The sequence below is a fragment of the Pezoporus occidentalis genome, unplaced genomic scaffold (assembly GCF_034315485.1).
Source record: "Pezoporus occidentalis ecotype Australia unplaced genomic scaffold, CSIRO_AGI_Poc_V1 ctg3, whole genome shotgun sequence".
In the NCBI taxonomy this organism is placed as follows: Eukaryota; Metazoa; Chordata; class Aves; order Psittaciformes; family Psittacidae; genus Pezoporus; species Pezoporus occidentalis.
This window is the reverse complement of record NW_026914940.1, coordinates 14,960,853-14,980,585: the sequence shown is the minus strand read 5'-3', so window position 1 is coordinate 14,980,585 and position 19,733 is coordinate 14,960,853.

Below are 19,733 nucleotides of genomic sequence, written 5' to 3'. Positions count from 1 at the left end.
TTTCTAGCTATTAGTATCAATATTTGATAATGCTAAACTCCAGCACTTCTGTTTTGGTAACATTGATAGAAATTACCATGTCACAATTTAATGCATTTGATAAAAGCATATGTTACTTAATACCTTTCTTAGGACAGTTCTTTTCTCACTAGTATATTATACTTTGACATATTCTCTCCCACAACTTCCAAACTGCAGAACAAATAGGCAGAATTTTTGTAACATAATGCTTCAGTAGTGTCAAAACACTTCAAATTGGCATCTTCATTTTGACTATTGTATATTATATTCTAAATGATACTACTGAAGTGAAACTTTCATCTTAGATGTATAACATTTTCACCTTATCAAACAGAAATGTTTTAACAAGACAAAATGTAATACTTTAATAGTATTTTGTTTCAAAAAAATATTGACATTTCATATTTTGATTCCAATCTATGGTACAAAAAAATATGCAACTTCCTCTAGCTCTGCTAAGATCTTGGCTTAATATTTATTTTTATTAACATGTTTTCTGGAGTAATATTTTAATAAGCTCTATGACATCTTTGATCCATGCTAATGAGTTGTTTAACAGAAAACTCAACTTACTAACATTCTCCCTTACCTACCTTTCTAGTTTCAGTGGTTTTGGAGAGAAGTTGCTGTTTACGTTTTTACACAAAGTCTCAGCTGTAGATGTTTCATTAATAAAAATTACACACTGTCATGACCTTCACTGATCTGTTTGAGAAGTAGCCCAGGCTTGTCTTACAGCTCCATTTCTTCACTTATTTGTCCTTCAAAAAGAGTTTATAATATCCCACATAAGCAGCCTCCTCAAAAGATAAAAGCTGTTTTCTACATGGGGTTTCAGCTACTTATTAGCTTTTTTCTGTCCTACTATTTCAATATTATTCCACTGCAGACTTTCAATGATTTTTCTGAACTCACTCTCAAATTCATGAAAGCTGATTTTTCAGCTCTTTCTTACACATACCTGGGTCTACTTTTCGCTACAAAGTTCTGTTGTCTCTCAGGAGCAAATCAGAGAAATTAGCCTTTATCTGGTGAATTGCCACACCAACCTTGCAAATTTATGTGAGGGAAACAAAGAAGATACTTAAAAATGGCAGAACATAAAAAGAATAAGAAAAAAAGAACCTCAGCAAGTAGTTTTTCACTTTTCTACCTCACTTAAAGTCTGAACATATACAATATTTCTTTCTGTGAATGGCAGATGACCTTTTTGTCATTGCTAAAGTTGAACACTTTTCAGGAGAAATTCAAGTAAACACTCTTATATGTGATTATTTCTAAACAGTGGAATTCTTATTTGAAGTTTTAATTAGTAACTAACTGCTTCAAATACAGATAAACAGAATAAATTTAAACCTGCACAATACAAAATTCTCAGGCCTCTAATGCCTAATACTCTGAATAGTTGTTTTACACCAATGTGACAGAATTCAAAATGATAGAAAGGGTTTCCTGTTTAGTAGGTCATCTAGTTAAAATAAAAATCAGTGTGTAAGGAGTAAGACATGGAAAACTCTGGGTATGTTCCAGAGCTGTGGAAAGTGCTGTCTGAGAATGCCTGCCGGCCTCATGCGAAGCACGCCTAAAAGCTCACTGTTCTACTTTGTATTAGAAGTCTTCACAGAAAAGCAGTCACACAAAATGTAGGAGACCCAGCTTAAATTCCTTTGCAGTGGGATTTGATTGTCATCTGCCCTTTGCTGGAGTGTTCTCCAGCTACCAGACTACAGTGCTTCAGGTAAGCTAAGGAGGATTCAATTCAATGTTTCTTGTAAAAGACCACACACCTTAGCGGGCACTAAACCAAACCAACCAAAAAACACAACAATCAACCCCGGTTAAAAAAAAAAAAAAAAAGAAAGCCAAAGAAAAGAACCCAACCCAAAACAAAATAAAAAAACACAACTGGATTAGAGGGAGAAAGACAGGAGGAACTGCTATGAGCACTATGCCACATAACCTGTATATTTAGTATAGTGAGAAGTAGAAATAAGTCTGCCTCCATATTTACTAGATCAACATGTTGTGATAGGAAAATCTTATTTGCAGACACCATAACCAATTATGTGGTGTCAAAAATCTAGTTTTCAGAGCTGTAGATGATAAACTTATTGCAGTTTTTACAAATAAAACACAGTAATAACCTAGAAAATTGGTAGTACACTCTCATGAAAGCTAGATATTGTACATATTTAGATAATGTATGCCATTATTTTTTCTTTATTTATTTTTTCACCAGTGAAGCTTAAGCTCATATGTGCATATGTTTTGCAGATGTCCTACTAAAAATTTTTTGAAATGACTTCACTTTATATTAGTGAGTGCAGAATTTGTTTTAATGCATTTAACCAGAAATATAATAATTGCTTATAAAACATACAAAAAATAAAGTTTCTGCAGCATTCATACTTCATTGCTTAATTTTAATAAGAATTTTTAATAGGGTCCTGTAAAGACACCATGCAGGTATTGGAGAATTAAATTAAAGCCAGTGACAAATTAAATTAAAACAGTGACAAAATAGATGTGTTATCAACACTGTTTCAGTCACAGATCCAAAACACAGCACCATACAGGCTGCTATGAAGAAAGTTAGCTCTATAAGCTACAGAGGTCATGTGAGCACACAGGATCAGTAATGAAATTGAGGCTGTTTCATTTTTTAGGCCTTTATAAACTTTATAAACTTGCTTGTAAAAATGTCAGACTTAGGACAAAATCGAGTCTTTAGGAAAGGACTGTTTCAAGACCTAGTTACCATGAAGTTCAGCAATGTTTTGAGGGTTATGTAAGACTAATGTATTGTAGGCTGTTGTCTGGCTGTCAGTATGAAGTGTTATTTATGGTTTTTCCTCTATGACTATAGAATTGGGACTGAAACACTCTGACTCATATTAGAGAACTTAAAAACCATTATTATGATTTGTAATTGATTATTTCGAAACAATTCTGTTTTGAAGCTTATGGCTTCACCTGTACTGGTGGTAATACAGGAATGTCAAGTTGGTGAAAATACAGTCTCAAAATTGTGGTATTACGTAATTTTGTATAATCTGAAATGTTTTTAAACTGACAACTGTTAGACCTTACGTCTGCAATGAAAAAAGAAACTGGATTTTTCTGATGTCTGATGCCACAGCTGCTTGTCTGTGCAAGTTCTGCGCAATATACCCTGATGCATAGGCCTATGTTTAGTATGGCTCAAAGGAGCATCTTTCACAACTAGCATTTAGTTCTCCTGTTTGTATAAAAGAAGTCCAACAGCTCCTTTCCTCTGTAATTCACAGACATTATTCAGATGCAGCCTAGATCTTTTAATATATTACAGTAATGTTAGTTCTCTGAATGCATGCAACTGATTTGGACATCTTACAGTGAACACTTCACTACATTAATCATAAAGTATAATATGTTTCAATGCAGTGCTGTTTTAGAAGAAGGATATGTTGTCAAGGTTTAATCACTTGCCACTAAAGCCTGGACTATAAATTAACATTGCTGTTACACTGAAACATTTCTGAGGTCTATAGCACAGCCCTATTCATATCCTTTGAGCAGTTTGGTAAGTTTGCACTTTTTGTAAGAGAAAGATTGGAATGAAAGGTGTCATGCTATGTAATCAGTGTGGTTTAGATCTGTTCCTACACAAGATATTTACAAAGAAAGAGGGTCAACTAACTGTTTGGAAAGACATCAGTTTCAAAGCCTCCCCTATGATCTGATCCTCTTGTGCTTCCAGCTTCATGTCTACCAGTGATCAACATCACCACCCTTTCTGTGTCAGTACTGCAGCATCGATATATGTGCAGAAAACTGAATTATCATAGAATCATAGAATCATAGAATCGTTAGGGTTGGAAAGGACCTTAAGATCACCTAGTTCCAGCCCCCCTGCCTTGGGCAGGAACACCTAACGCTAAATAATATCACCCAAGGCCTCGTCCAACCTGGCCTTGAACACTGCCAGGGATGGAGCATTCACAACCTCCCTGGGAAACCCATTCCAGTGCCTCACCACCCTCACAGGAAAGAATTTCCTTCTAAATGCAACCTAAACTTCCCCTGTTTAAGTTTTAACCTGTTACCCCTTGTCCTGTCACTACAGTCTCTAATGAAGAGTCCCTCCCCAGCATCCCTATAGGCCCCCTTCAGATACTGGAAGGCTGCTAGGAGGTCTCCACGCAGTCTTCTCTTCTCCACGCTGAACAGCCCCAACTTCCTCAGCCTGTCTTCATACGGGAGGTGCTCCAGTCCCCTGATCATCCTTGTGGCCCTTCTCTGGACTTGTTCCAACAGTTCCATGTCCTTTTGATGTTGAGGACACCAGGAGTGCACACAATACTCCAGGGGAGGTCTCATGAGAGCAGAGTAGAGGGGCAGGATCACCTCCTTCGACCTGCTGGTCATGCTCCTTTTGATGCAGCCCAGGATACGGTTGGCTTTCTGGGCTGCAAGTGCACACTGCCGGCTCATGTTCATTTTCTCATCAGCCAACACCCCCAAGTCGTTCTCCGCAGGGCTGCTCTGAATCTCTTCTCTGCCCAACCTGTAGCTGTGCCTGGGATTGCTCCCACCCAGGTGTAGGACCTTGCACTTGGCATGGTTAAACTTCATGAGGTTGGCATCAGCCCACCTCACAAGCGTGTCGAGGTCCTTCTGGATCGTATTCCTTCCCTCCAGTGTTATCAACCGAACCACACAGCTTGGTGTCATCGGCAAACTTGCTGAGGGCACACTCAATCCCACTGTCCGTGTCACCGACAAAGATGTTGAACAAGACCGGTCCCAACACCGATCCCTGAGGGACACGCCTCATTACTGGTCTCCAGCCGGACATTGAGCCATTGACCACAACTCTTTGCGTGCGGCCATCCAGCCAGTTCTTTATCCACTGAGTGGTCCATCCATCATATCGATGTCGCTCCAATTTAGAGACAAGGATGTCGTGTGGGACAGTGTCGAATGCTTTGCACAAGTCCAGGTAGATGACATCAACTGCTCTACCCGTGTCCATCAGTTCTGTAGCCCCATCATAGAAGGCCACCAAATTGAATTGTGTTCTATTCTCATCATATAATCATCAGGACTATTGGCTAAATAATTGCTGGAATATTTATTGTCAGGAGATGCATTGAACAAAATTCAGCTTGCGTTTTAGACTTCAGTTTACAGTCATCAGACGAATTTTTAAAAGATGTCAGATTGATCTACCGCTTTGCACAGTCCAAGTCTGAGCCTCTTCATGTGATCTGTACTTCAGTCCACTTTGGTCATCTCTGTCACTCATTTTCCGAGGCTGGATGTCTGGCATTCTTCAAGAGTTCTGCTATAAATTTATTAGAGTTTTGACTAACTAGGTTCAGGACTCCAGGGTCACTAAAATGTCTTAATGCCATTTTCTATCTATCCATCCATCCACCCATCCATCTATTCATGCATCCCTTTATTTATTTATTTCAATGTTCACTGAATTCAGCTGAACCAAATCTCATAACCTAGGGCTATATTTATTACAGTCTGAACAGATTGCTTCTGGGAATCATTGTGAGGCAATAAATATTGGGACACACAGTGTCACTTTTTTGTAGTCAGACAACATCTACTTTGCTATAATGAGCAAACTAATCTCTGAGGCAGTTCTACATTCTTCTGAAGAGTATATGCCAGGTATGAATTTGCTGAGCGTCTTTCAAGAAAAAGCAGTATTCAAAACTATCAGTGTATGCAATATAGGATAAGACAACAGAATAAGTGCTAAGTAATGGAGAGCCTTACTAACATCTATGAGCATCTCAGTATTGAAAATATATTTCTATGTATTAAAAAAAATACATATAAAAAATAGAAATCAGAATCCTGAAATGTATTCTGATGAAATGTCATTGAGCTAATACTGAAAGCATCATCCATTTAACACCTTTTTTTAACCTAAATGAATTCAATAAGATATCACCTCAGCAATTTTCTGTATGTTACTTTATTTTAAATTCTTGGTGTCTCTTTCTGGCCTCTCATTATAAAAAGAAATAACCACAAAATTTAACCATAAAATATAATCATAAATTAGATTAAAATATAGTTTTGTACACCACACATAGTGGTTATTTGAAATGTTTGCTCAAAAAATTACCAAGCCACACATCCACTATAGGAGAAAATAAAAAGAAAAGAAGTCATAGTCCCCAGACAAGAATAAGTCACTACAAGTACAAATTTTTAAGAATAGGCAATTTCAAATTATTATAGAAATAATGGGACGTAAGGTCCAAGGATTCTCTGAGATGGGATGGGCTTTCTGACACGTACAAAATTATTAATTCAGTGTGTACAAATTGATAATAATTCTGGGTCTTGATCTATTACCCTAATTTATGTTGAGACATAACATTTGAAACTGTCTTCCCAGCCTCTTTGCTGCAACAACTAACCTTCACAGGTCATGGGCAGAGATGGAAGTTGCTCAAACCAGGTGGAAACTGGACAGAAGGAAAACTGCATCTGTGATTATACCCCTTTACTTCCACCAAAGTCCCATGCAGAGTGCAGTGTTGCTGAGACAGCATTTGACATTGTTCAGAGCTAGTAGCAAATTGCTAACCTCTGGAAGTAATGAAAGAACAGGGAAGAAATCATGCCTTTGTGATTGAATATCTTTCCTTGGCACTTCCTGAGGCAATGCAGTTATATGGTTCTTTTTAAATAGGACTAGAGAGAAAGAGACATGCTACTTGTGAAGAAACAAAATGCTGGTTTTCTTCAGGCTTTTCCATTCTTCTTGTAGCAAATAAATTTGTTAAAGCCTTCCTTAATATTTGAATTTACATAATGCACTGATGGATGTGCTGTAAACTTCTGAATCAATTAGGCTGATATTGATGGTAATAACATTATCACTAATACTGCCATAGTACTAAACCCTATTATGAAGACAACCTTGAAGGATAAGGTTGATAATAAAGGAGAGAAATCAAATAGATAGGTTCAGCAGACTACGAAGGTCACATCTTTTAAGAACTTATGTCTCTCATCTTCCTGTCCAAGGTGGGAACTATCATACCTGGGAGCCTGGACTATTCTAACACATGATGATTACTGGAAAACCAGCTTCTGACATAAACAAATTCACTGTCAATGTCACTGTATCGAAAATATCTGAAGCTGTCCTCCAAATCTTCCCTTCCTTGTTATCTTGAAGCTTAGCAGCAGAAGGCTGGAAAGAAGAGGCTTATGAGAAGAACAGGATATGTTACCTGGCACAAGTCTTACAATTATGGTTCTATTTATAGTATACATATTCCTATACATTATTTGCTGCAGAAATTTTATGGGTACATAATTTAGAAAGGGTATAATTCACTCTCTGTAGAAGCCTGTCAATCAGATTTACAATAGTAGTTATAATAATGCTTGTTGAATTACAAATCTACCCTCATTTCCTCTCTTGCAGGAGCCCATATCTAGCAGATGGTAAATAAAATGTCCTGCCCAGAGTCCTGGTAGTGCTAAAGAAAGACAATTCCTCAAAATGTTATTCATGAAAATTTTTCTTGTGGGAGGGAGAGGTGTATGCCTCAGATATCATGCTGTGGGAGCATGGGATACTGTCTACAAGCTTGATCCTTTTGAAGATATATGAAGAGGCCCACAAGCATGATGGCCTAACCCTCTGCATGTATCTGATGACCACTAGTCATAGTGCCACACCATACAGCCACAGAAGATGCAACTGCCTGAGCTAACTTCAGCCATAGACCATGAAGCACTTCATATTCCAAGACATAACTTTGGTGTCTGCAGTCTTATAATGCAATTTTGCTGTAATAGGTAGTCAGTCACAGAGGCTCCAATGTTTTTACTCTGAGATACGGCTTTGTATAGGACAAACTGTCCTTCATACTTCCTCCTCTGTGAGAACAGAGCAGGGAAGAGTGCAGTGCTTCTGGCAGGTAGCCCCTGCATTTAAGGGGATGGAGTATTTGGTCCTATTCACACCCTATCAGTGCAGATTTCCTGCATACAGACTATGTGATTTCCCTTTTCTGTTGGCCCCATCACTAGACTGGCTGCCTACATAAGATATAGAATCAGTTTCATGGTATATGCCTGAATTCAGCTACCTGACCATATGATCTCAGTGAGGTCAGATGTATTCAGTGAGTAAGAAGACTATAGTTTTCTTCTGTTTTTCTTAGCTAGAGTAAGCAGAAATCTTTAGCCAAACATATTTGAATGTAACTAGGTATAGTTCAAAAAGCACAAGTGATGGCAGAAGCTTTGAATCAGCTCTTAATTTCACCAGAACAGTTCACCCATCTCTAACAGAAACCCTTTCAAGTACTGATTAATACAAAAGCCCAGGCAAGATATAATTTTAAGTAGCAATGTGCTATAGATTCATTTAGGCAAAGAATTGTTTTTCCTTCCTTTTGTGTGCTTATGTCTTCAATTAATTCTAAAAACTCAAACCAAGTACCTTGTATTTGGACTTTTCCTATGTTATAATGCTCTTGAACGTTTCTTTCTAATGTGTGATGAAGCAGTGCTTTTAGTATGCAGTTACAGTAAATGAAGACATGCCCTTAGCATTTTAAGCCTCTAGCAGGTCTTTCTTTCTACACAGTGGCTCACCAACTGAATATTAATATCATGCTTGGTAATTCAGAAACACACAGTGAATTCCCTTTGTCTGTAAATGTCTGTTTAACAAGTATTTAATATTCAGGCAAAGACCTTAGTTTCTATACCTACACTTACCCTTAGAGTCAGAATGACTTATTAGCAAAGTGCAGTGGCATTCTATACCTCTACATTAATTTTGGAATACCGTTGCAAGCTACTGCTATGAGATTTTCCATTCTGTATAATCAGTGTTCTATTTCAGGAGTGTAAAACAGCCTGTAGCTTATACATTTATATGACTCTCTTGTTGAAACCTAAAACACATTAAAGGAAAAGAAAATAATTTCAGTCCTTGTTTTACACTGGAATTACCAGCTGCTTTTCAGTATTTCTGTATGAAATTTTAGCAACTGCATAATTTCTATATTTCTGATCTTTGGTGCAAAATATTACTATGAAGTAAAAAGACCTGTTTTTTAAAAAGGGGAATTTTTTTTTTTTTGGTAAATACTCAAAATCTGATTGTGTTTTTAAAAGGACGAAGCTCGTATGCATACATTTGGTTTTACAAAAAATTATTTCAAATGTTTGACAGACATTGGAACCCCAACTTTAATTTTTAAACTTTCTGATGAATGCTTCTTCTTGAGGGATGTATTCCATCTCTTTTCCAAAATTTATATTAAATTTTGATAAAGTTTTTAATAAGCTGCTTTTTTTAAAACTTCTGTTTAGATGAATGGCATTTAGAGTATGGAATAAGAGAAAAGGAAAAAGAAATAAGATAGAAATGACTGAAAGCTTACACAATTGTGGTTACACTTTATGACAACAGAAACGCATTGAATATGATTTTAGCATCCTAAAACCCTCCTTCATGACAAAAATTGAACTTAAATCTATTTTTTCTTCAACTTATCACAGTTCAAAACAAAATTCCAAGGGGTAAGTTGTTCTTTTGATCAGGTTACTGTGCAAAGACAACCCTATTTTTCTCTCAGAAATAACCATGACATAAGCAACCTTATAATAATTCAAAAATCAGGCAGAAGCTACCTGGTACCCTGTAAGTGAACTCGATAATTCATCATTTCTACTACTGATGTCCAATTCAGTAAAAATGGATGGCCTAAGAAAACTTTCCACATCTCCTTCTTTAAGTAGCTAAAAAGTATTATAGAGAAAGCAATGTTTATGTGAGATCACACTAGAATGGTCTGGTTCTGATACCCATAATTGGCAATACTTTTAATACTGTAATAGATACAGAAAAATACAACATCAAGTGTTTGGTTGTGGAAACGTTATTTCTAATACAAATTTGAGAAATCAATCCATTTATTTTACTTAACAGAAATTTATGCAATCACCTGAGCAGCTAATACATATGTAGCAAGGAGATAATTTATTGTAAGTAAGTCAGTTTAATTAGGCAAAACAGCCCAATGTTAAAGTTAAAAAAAATCAAAACTAGAAATACATAAATATTTGTAACCCTGATAAAAGTTAACAGCTATAATGCTAAAGGTGGTGCAGAAGAGTGAATGACTCTTTACATGTGTCGTGGGTTCAGCAGTAGCAGTCATTTTTCCCCCTTCTTGGTAGCTGGTGTAGTGCAGTGTTTTGACTTTCAGCTCGGGAACAGAGCTGATAACAAGGATGTTTTGGTTTGGCCAAGGACTTTGTGAGACTCATGCTCTGCCAGGGAGGAGGGGAAGCCAGGAGGAAGCAGAGACAGGACACCTGACCCAAACTGACCAAAGAGGTATTCCATACCACAGCACGTCATGCCCAGGATGCAACGGGGAGCTAGCCGGAAGGGCTGGGAGACTGCAGGGTTGGAGGAGGTATCGGTCAGAGCTTGGTCGGGCTGGGGGGGGGCGAGTTATCGGTCGGCTGGTGGTGAGATGATGTATTCTCTTCCCTTGTTATTTCCTTTATCATTATTATCATTGGTGGCAGCAGTAGTGATTTGTGTTATACCTTAGTTACTAAACTGTTCTTATCTCAACCCGTGGGAGTTGCATTCTTTTCGATTCTCCTCTCCGTCCCTCCGAGAGCAGGGGGAGGGCAAGAAAAGGGGGGGAAGTGAGCGAACGAATTACCTGACTGGGTTTAAACCACGACAACATGGAATGCCCAGTTTGTTCCAATACAGTACGTATCTTTGACTCCCTTTAGTGCATTATGTAAGAGATTTAACATAGCTAACTTTTGAAGTAATGATACTAATTCCTTGATTTATAACCATGTCTCTTGGTTTTAGATTTTTAGGCCATACTAGTCTTTCAGTGAGCTAACAGTGCTATTAGTATGTTGAAAGAGAAACTTCCTCTTGCACAAGGAATCATAAAATCATAGAATAGTTAGGGTTGGAAAAGACCTTAAATTCGTCTAGTTCCAGCACCCCTGCCATGGGCAGGGACACCACACATTAAACTATGTCATCCAAGACTCTGTACAACCTGGCCTTTTACACCACCAGGGATGGAGCATTCGGAATCTCCTTGGCCAACCCATTCCAGTGCATCATCACCAGAACAGTAAAGAACTTCTTCCTTTTATCCAATCTAAACTTTGCCTGTTTAAGTTTGAACACATTACCCCTTGTCCTACCACTACAGTCCCTAAAGAAGAGTCCCTCCCCAGCATCCCTATAGGCCCCCTTCAGATACTGGAAGGCTGCTAGGAGGTCTCCATGCAGCCTTCTCTTCTCAAGCCTGAATAGCCCAAACTTTCTCAGCCCATGTTCATATAGGAGGTGCTCCAGTCCCCTGATCATCCTCATGGCCCTTCTCTGGACTTATTCCAACAGTTCCGTGTCCTTTTTATGTTGAGGACACCAGAACTGTACACAATACCCCAGGCGAGGTCTCACGAGAGCAGAAGAGAGGAGCAGGATCACCTCCTTCGACCTGCTGGTCACGCTCCTTTTGATGCTGCCCAGGATACGGTTGGCTTTCTGGGCTGTGAGTGCACACAGCCAGCTCATGTTCATTTTCTCATCAGCCAACACCCCCAAGTCTTCTCCACAGGGCTGCTCTGAATCTCTTCTCTGCCCAACCTGTAGCTGTGTCGGGGATTGCTTCGACCCAGGTGTAGGACCTTGCACTTGGCATGGTTAAACTTCATAAGGTTGGCATCAGCCCACCTCACAAGCGTGTCAAGGTCCCTCTGGATGGCATTCCTTCCCTCCAGCGTATCAACCGAACCACACAGCTTGGTGTCATCAGCAAACTTGCTGAGGGCACACTCAATTCCACTGTCCATGTCACCAACAAAGATGTTGAACAAGACCGGTCCCAACACCGATCCCTGAGGGACGCCACTCATTATTGGTCTCCAGCCGGACATTGAGCCATTGACCACAACTCTTTGTGTGCGGCCATCCAGCCAGTTCTTTATCCACCTAGTGGTCCAACCTATCAAATTGATGTCGCTCCAATTTAGAGACAAGGATGTCATGCGGGACAGTGTCAAATGCTTTGCACAAGTCCAGGTGGATGACATCAACTGCACTACCCCTGTCCAACCAGCTTCAAGAGTTTGCCAGGCACAGAGGTGAGACTGACTGGTCTGTAGTTCCCTTCTTGAAAATGGGGGTTATAATTCCCTTTTTTCCAGTTGTTGGGAACTTCACCTGACTGCCATGTTTTTTCAAATATGATGGACAGTGGCTCAGCAACTTCATTTGCCAGCTCCTTCAGGACCCTCAGATGGATTTCATCAGGACCCATGGACTTGTGCTCGTTCAGATTTTTAAGATGGTCTCGAACCAGTTCCTCTCCTACAGTGGGCCCAAGGTCTCCATTCTCACAGTCCCTGCGTCTGCCTTCCAAGACTTTACGAACGTCAGCCTTCTCCAAATCCAGGGTAGCAAGCTCTCCTGATAGCTTCCAGAGGGAGCCTACATTCTCCCTAGTCTTTCTTTTAATTGCAATGTAACTATAGAATCCCTTCCTGTTATCCTCAATATCCCTAGCCAAGTTTAATTCTAACTGGGCCTTAGCTTTCCTAACCTGGTCCCTAGCTTCCCAGACATCATCCCTGTATTCTTCCCAAGCCACCTGTTCTTGCTTCCACCTTTTATAAGCCTCTTTTTTCCTCCAAAGTTTCCTCAGCAGTTCCTTATCCTTCCAAGGATGTCTGTTGGCCCTCCTGCTACAGTTACTTCTAGTTGGGATGCAATGCTCCTGTGCTTGTAGCAGGTGATCCTTGAATACCAACCAACAATCTTGGGCCCCCAAAAAACAGTTTTGGGCCCCTCTGCCCTCTAGGGCTATATCCCATGGAGCCTTACTAAGCAGGTTCCTGAAGAGGTCAAAGTTTGCTCTCTTGAAGTCCAGGGCAGTGAGCTTGCTGCACGCTCTTCTCACTGTCCTGAGGATCTCGAATTCAACCATCTCATGATCGCTTCAACCAAGGCTGCCCTGGAGTGTCACATTTCCAATGAGCCTTTCCCTGTTGGTGAGCACAAGGTCAAGCATGGCACCTCTCCTTGTTGGCTCCTCTATTACTTTCAGGAGGAAGTTGTCTTCCACACAATCAAGGAACCTCCTGGATTGCTTGTGCCAGGCTGTACTGTTGCCCCAGAAGATATCAGGGTGGTTGAAGTCCCCCATGAGAACAAGAGCCTGTGAGCATGAGGCTTTTCCTATCTGTCTGTAGAGTGCTGCATCCACAGATTCCTCTTGATCAGGTGGTCTCTAACAGATCCCCCCAATAATGTCTCTCATCGCTGTTCTCCCTTTAACCCTCACCCACAAACTCCCTGTTGACTGCTCACCTGTCTCCAGAACAGAGAGTTCCATACTCTCCAGCCTATCCCTAACATAAAGGACAACTCCCCCTCCCCGCCAGCTGGGCTGGCCTTTTCTAAAGAGCCTGTAACTTTCCATTCCAACACTCCAGTCATAGGAGCCATCCCACCATGTTTCTGTGATGCTTATTATATCATACCCCTATAGACGTGCACACATCTCTAATTCCTCATGTTTTTTCCCTATGCTACGGGTGTTTGTAGAGAGGCATCTGAGCAGAGCCAGCTCATTGGCTGGAGAGGCTGGGATATCTCTACATTGCTCCGAGTATTTATTATAGGTTCTGGCAACTGACTGGGTGTGTTGGGATGGAATGATGTCCCCTTCCCCCAACACATCTAGCTTAAAGCATCCTTGACCAGTCTGGCAAGCCTCCTACTAAAACTGTGCTCAGACCAGCTCCACCAGCCTCCAGGAGACCTGGCTTCCTAAATTGAGTCCCATGTTCTAGATACCCAAATCCCTGACTATGGCACCACCCTTCTAACCATTTATTAACCTGGCAAATCTGCCTAGCCTTTTTAAGGTCCTCCTCTTTATCCTGGAGAATTGATGAATAGACAGTCTGAGCTCCAGAGCCCCTAACCACATCTCCCAGGGCTCTGTAGTCTTTCTTAATGCTCTCCGGGCTGCAGCTGTCTATATCACTAACACCCACATGGATCACTAAAAGTGGGTAATAATCAGTGGGACTTATTAGGGCAGGCAGCCTCTCTGCAGGACCCCTGATCCATGCCCCTGGTAGGCAACACACCTCCCTTGAGAGTGGGTCCAGCCAGTAGATGGGTGCCTCTGTTCCTTTCTAACTGGAGTCCCCTGCTATTTTGACCCACTGCTTTTTCCTGGCAGCATCAGTAGTGATCATCTTATGTAGAATGTAGAATTTTTTTCATATATGAACTTTCATACCTCTCACCATGCTTTCTTTTCACCTGAAGTTGCATTTCTGCAATCCCTGTATGACCATGGAGGAGCCAAAACTAAATCGGGGTGTAGCTGTCCCGTATTAAAATCTCTCATCAGACTATAACGGTGGCACCATGTAACGTCCTTTGACACCCTACAGGTTGGTGTGCTGTATTCAGGGTGGTTCTATTTCCTAGCACAGTTTTATAAGTTCAAATGATGCTATTCAAGAGTCTGGCTTAATAGAAATTAAAATACAAAATCACAATCAAAATGCCAGTTCTCAAAACAAAATCCAGAAAGGGCCTCCAATTGTATTGATGAATGCTAGACATAATTTGAGGGTCTCATCTTTCCTTCTTTATGTTGCAATTAAGCATGTTTCATTAAGCATGTTTTCAAGATACACTGTAAAACACTTTAGCCTCCAATTTTCCTTATCTGTATCAATCACCAGAATATAAGTTTCTTGCATTACACTGCATCGTAAATAATCAGAAGTGTTCATGAAAGAATAGTATTAGCCCTTGCAATGGGAAATATTCATGCATTTTATAAGTCCACTTCAGTTTTTCTTGGAAATGTTAAGAAAAAAACTACAGCTTCTCATAATTCATTATAAGCTACAAAGCTATTTAAAGAAAGATATATCTAGTTATTATGGCAGTACTTTTAGGACTAGTATAACTGTTTTTCAGCCATTCCACTGTACTTCATTGCTGTTCCTAAGATCTAGAACATGGCTGTAAAATTGTCTGTTTCAGAATTTGGTGCCCCTCTTTTTTAAAGATGAGCATTGAGTGCACACACCATGGAAGAAACTATCTTTAGCTTTGTATACCTAGCTACTCTTTAGGAGTTCATACCATTTTAACTACTTCAGTTGAAATGGGAAAAATTATTCTGTCATTAAAAACTGTGCAGAAGGAATCTCACTTTTACAAGGAAGTACTTAGAAAGTAAAGGTTGCATAGTATTCAATTAAACGTTTGCTGTTGTCATCTAACAATTGGCAAAATGGTATATTATAGCTCTACAGTGCATACGTAAAAATCTTATTGATATACAGGTGCTAAACTGATAAACCTGATATTAATTGCTGCTTAAAATAAATAAACTGTGTAAAAGAGTTATTATATCTGTCTTAAGTACTGTGCTGCTCAGAGTGTTGCACTATAGAAAATAATTAATTTGGAAATATAACTGATTACTCCTAGCTTCGTAAAGTCATAGAGTGGTTTGAGTTGAAGGGATCTTTAAAGGTCACCTAGTCCAACCTCCTTGCAATGAGCAGGGACATCTTCAAATAGATCAGGTTGCTCAGAACCACATCCAACCTGACCTTCAGTGTTCCCAGAGATGGGGCATACATCATCTCTCTGAGCAACCTGTTCTGCTGTTTCACCACTCTCATTGTAAAAAAATGTCTTCCTTATATCTAGTCTAAATCTACCCTCTAATTAGTTGAAAACCATTTCCCTTTGTACTATCACAACAATAACTATTAAAAAGTCTGTCTCAGTCCTTCTTATAAGGCCCTTTAAGTACTGAAAGGCTGCAATAATGTATTCACAGTGTCTTTTCTCCAGGTTGACCAGCTCCAACTCTTTCATGTCTTTATAGGAGAGGTGTTCTGTCCCTCTGATCATTTCTGTAGTCCTCCTCTGGACCCAATCCAACAAGTTCATGTCTTGCACTGAGAACTCCAAAGCTGGATGCAGAACTCTAGGTGGGGTGTCATCAGAATGGTGTAGAGGGGCAGAATCACCTCCCTTGACCCACTGGTCCTGCTTCTTTTGGTGCAGCCCAACATACAGTTGGCTTTCCAGGCTGCAAGCACATTTTGCAAGCTAATGTCCAGTTTTTCACCCACTGCTACTCCCAATTCCTCTACAGAGCTGCTCTCAATCCCTTCATCCCTAGTATTGCATTGATACTGGGCGTTGCCCTGATCTTCATGTAGGACATTGCACTTGGCCTTATTGAACATCATGAGGTTCACACAGGCCGACATCTTGAGCCTGTCCAGGTCCCTCTGGCATGTTCCCATTGTTCTGGTGTGTCAGCTGCACCACTCAGCTTGGTGGTATCTGCAAATTTGCTGACTATACACTTGTTCCGACCATATTTATTGTAGTTTTTGTAATGGATTACTTGGAGGAGGCTTCTTTTGGGGATGAAATATTATAATACTAGAGAAGGCAAGATTATTCTTACAAACTTGAACTGTGAACTTTATCTGTAAAGCTACCATTACATTTTTATTATTTCAGTAAAAATCAGATGGCAAACATTGAAATATTGCTTTATAGCTTTTAAAAGACTTCATCTACAGAGGCCCTGAGTTTGAAAAAGATTGCTGTCCAGTCTGGGGCCTAAAGCAAATTTGGACTACACAGATGCAGTATGGCTAAAAGGATCCGTGATTTGGGCCATGCTCTGAACAGTCATTAAGAATACTGTGATGAGTATTTAATTAAGATTCAAATGTCAAAGTTAATAATGGGAAAAAGTCAAGATGAATGGGATTTCTTGTACTGGGAAATGATCTTCCAATTAAAGATCGGAAAGATAAGGAACAATTTTTTGGTAAAATCAAGCTGGAAAAAATCTATAGGAAATGGCAAGAGAGGGGAATGTGCACTGAAACAGTGACAGGTTGTATGGCCCTTCCATAGAGTTTAACATCTCTACCTTCATCACTCCTTGGTAGTGCTTTTGCTTTATTTTGCAGCATTGTTAAGTGTCTGCTCCTCATGCACAGAGTGTCATCTATATTTCTACTCTCAGTACATAATTTTTTCCGTAGGATTAGAACTTCGGTGTATCCTTGAAGCATGAGCTCAGCTTGACGCTTTCACTGTCAGAGACAGTCTGAACAACAGTAGGGAACTGTCTGCATAAAGAAAAATGCTTAGAAAAATTGGAATTGTAACTGGAAATCATGCAACTGATTTAATCCATGTCATATTCTTGCAGGTTGCTCAGTATGGAGTGCCTATAAAACTACAAATTTACAGGAAGTTGCTGTCACATATAATTGGTTACTGGATTAGTTTATTTCAAGAAATGTTTCTTGTGTATTTTGGCTTATTAAAATGATTCCCTGCTAATGAAACAAATGTAATTCTGCCAGTCTTGAAATAATTCCCACATCACACCATCATGATTAGTTTCACTTTCACACCAAGCCTGCCAATTTTTTAAAACAGTCTTTTCATTAATAATACTGCCTGGTATGGGCTGCCAAAAACTATTTAATGTGTGATATGAAAAATCTGGCATTATGTGGGTGCTTAGTGACAGCCACTAGTGTAAGATTTTTACATTTCCTCCAATGGATTTGGCTGAAATGAACTCTGTGTACTCCCTGATAGAATAAAATTGCTATTTTTCATCATTCAATTTGCACATTTATGAATTCAGAGCAATAAAATTAGTATTCTTTTAATCCTGTTTTTATGGATGCTATTCACATGTAAAGAATAATTTGTTTGATTTCAGTGCCAACACCTGAAAATATATTCATTTTCTTATTCCTATTGAGCTTTAGCCAGTATACCTTTTCATCACAACAAGATTCACATAGTCATTTTCCTAGCCTGCCTGCATGTGTGTTCCTGTTTTTTATCCCTTTCCCCTTTTCCTGCTGGTTCTGCCAGATATTTCTGTCTGATTCTGTGTTCCTCCCTCTGATACCAACTCCATGCTCCACGCAAGCTTACCTCTTTATATCACTGGATACCTTTCCTGGTGGCTTATTTGGTTACTTCTGCTCTCTCTTCTCTAAAAGTAGAGGGTGAGCTCTTCATTTCATGGACCATGTCTTTTTAACTGTCCCATAAAGCTTACATGGCATTTATGGGAGCAGTGTAAATTAATAACAATAAACATTTTATACTCTACTGATATACGTTTGGGTATTTGAACTGTGAAATACTTCCTTCAGTCCAAGCAGATTTCAGTGTGTGATTGTGTCAGGGCACAGCATGGGCTGGAGTCTTGCTGGGGTTTGGGAATGGAGGGGGCTCCCATGGGGCAGTGGCGCTAGGTCTGGCAGCTAGGGCCGTCCCATTGTCCAGGCAGAAAGCAAGGCAGACCAGGGGGCAGCCAGGGCTGGGGTAGGTGCCTTCCTGAGATAGGAATGTGCCAAGACTGGGATGGAACATTGGCCTGAAGGTGGGCCAAGCATGATGGGGCCCATGGCTGGGCATGGCAGGGGTCTGGCGAGGTGGTGACTGCTCCTACTGTGGCATTACTAGGACAGGGGCTGACAGTCCTGTGGGGCTGAAATAGGGTCCTGAGTCCAGCTCACGGGAAGCCTGAGGGAGGCGAGGCAGGGACAGTCAGGGCTGTCAGTGCCCTGTTCTCTGCCAGATGGACTGTCCAGGACAGCCATTAATTTATTAAAAATATATTTTTTTAATTTTTGTTTGCATGTCTCATTAAAATGTAAAGATTAAGCCAGCGCTGGAAAGGAGAAATTAGACCTTATAGAGACGGTGTCCTTTCTCAGAATGAATGAGCACAGACAGACACACAAAACTATTTGCACCTGGAACATTTTACATTTCGTCTAAGCGCGCACACACACGTCCACTGGCATATGCATCCATAGGCACACACTGGGATGGTGATAGGTGGTGCTCCTCCTGATGCACAGTGCAAGGCAGTACATACAGTCAGGACGTGGAGTCAGCACCTGCAGCTTACTTTTGCATCACACAAATGATGACAGTGTGAGTGCCTGCACTTTGGGAACCAGCATGTGCTACATGCGAGTGCACCGATGGAGCAGTGAAGAGCAAAGTAACCTGTGTATTTAAACATACATGAAAAAGAACATAAGTTTTACTCTAATTTACCACGCTTATGTTTGGTTGCAAAAATGCACTCACCTATATATAAAAGATATGAATTCTCATTAGATGAGCCTTATACTAAAGCAAACTAATTTAGTATTTAAAACCCAAATGGAATTTGGGCACAGGCCAAATTCTAAAGAGCAGATAGAACAAGATATTGAAATAGCTGAAGATTAGATTTAACACTGAAGTTTTTAGTTTACATCTAGACATCTTTTACAGTGAGAAAACCACCCTGCTTTTATTTGCCTTAATATATATCAGGATTTTATCCTGTCAGCACACATACACTTTGTAATTTTGCATTAAATTGTTTTGCATTAAATGTTTAATTTAATTAATTCAATGTTTAATTTAAAGCTTGATTTCATCTACAACACCAAATATTCAGCATTTTCTTACGTAATTTAGGGACATAAGAAATCAGGTGTCAGAGTCTGGGTTAGTTTCTTCTCAGCAGAATTCCAGAGCTCTTTCTCACAGGCAACACATATACAAGAAA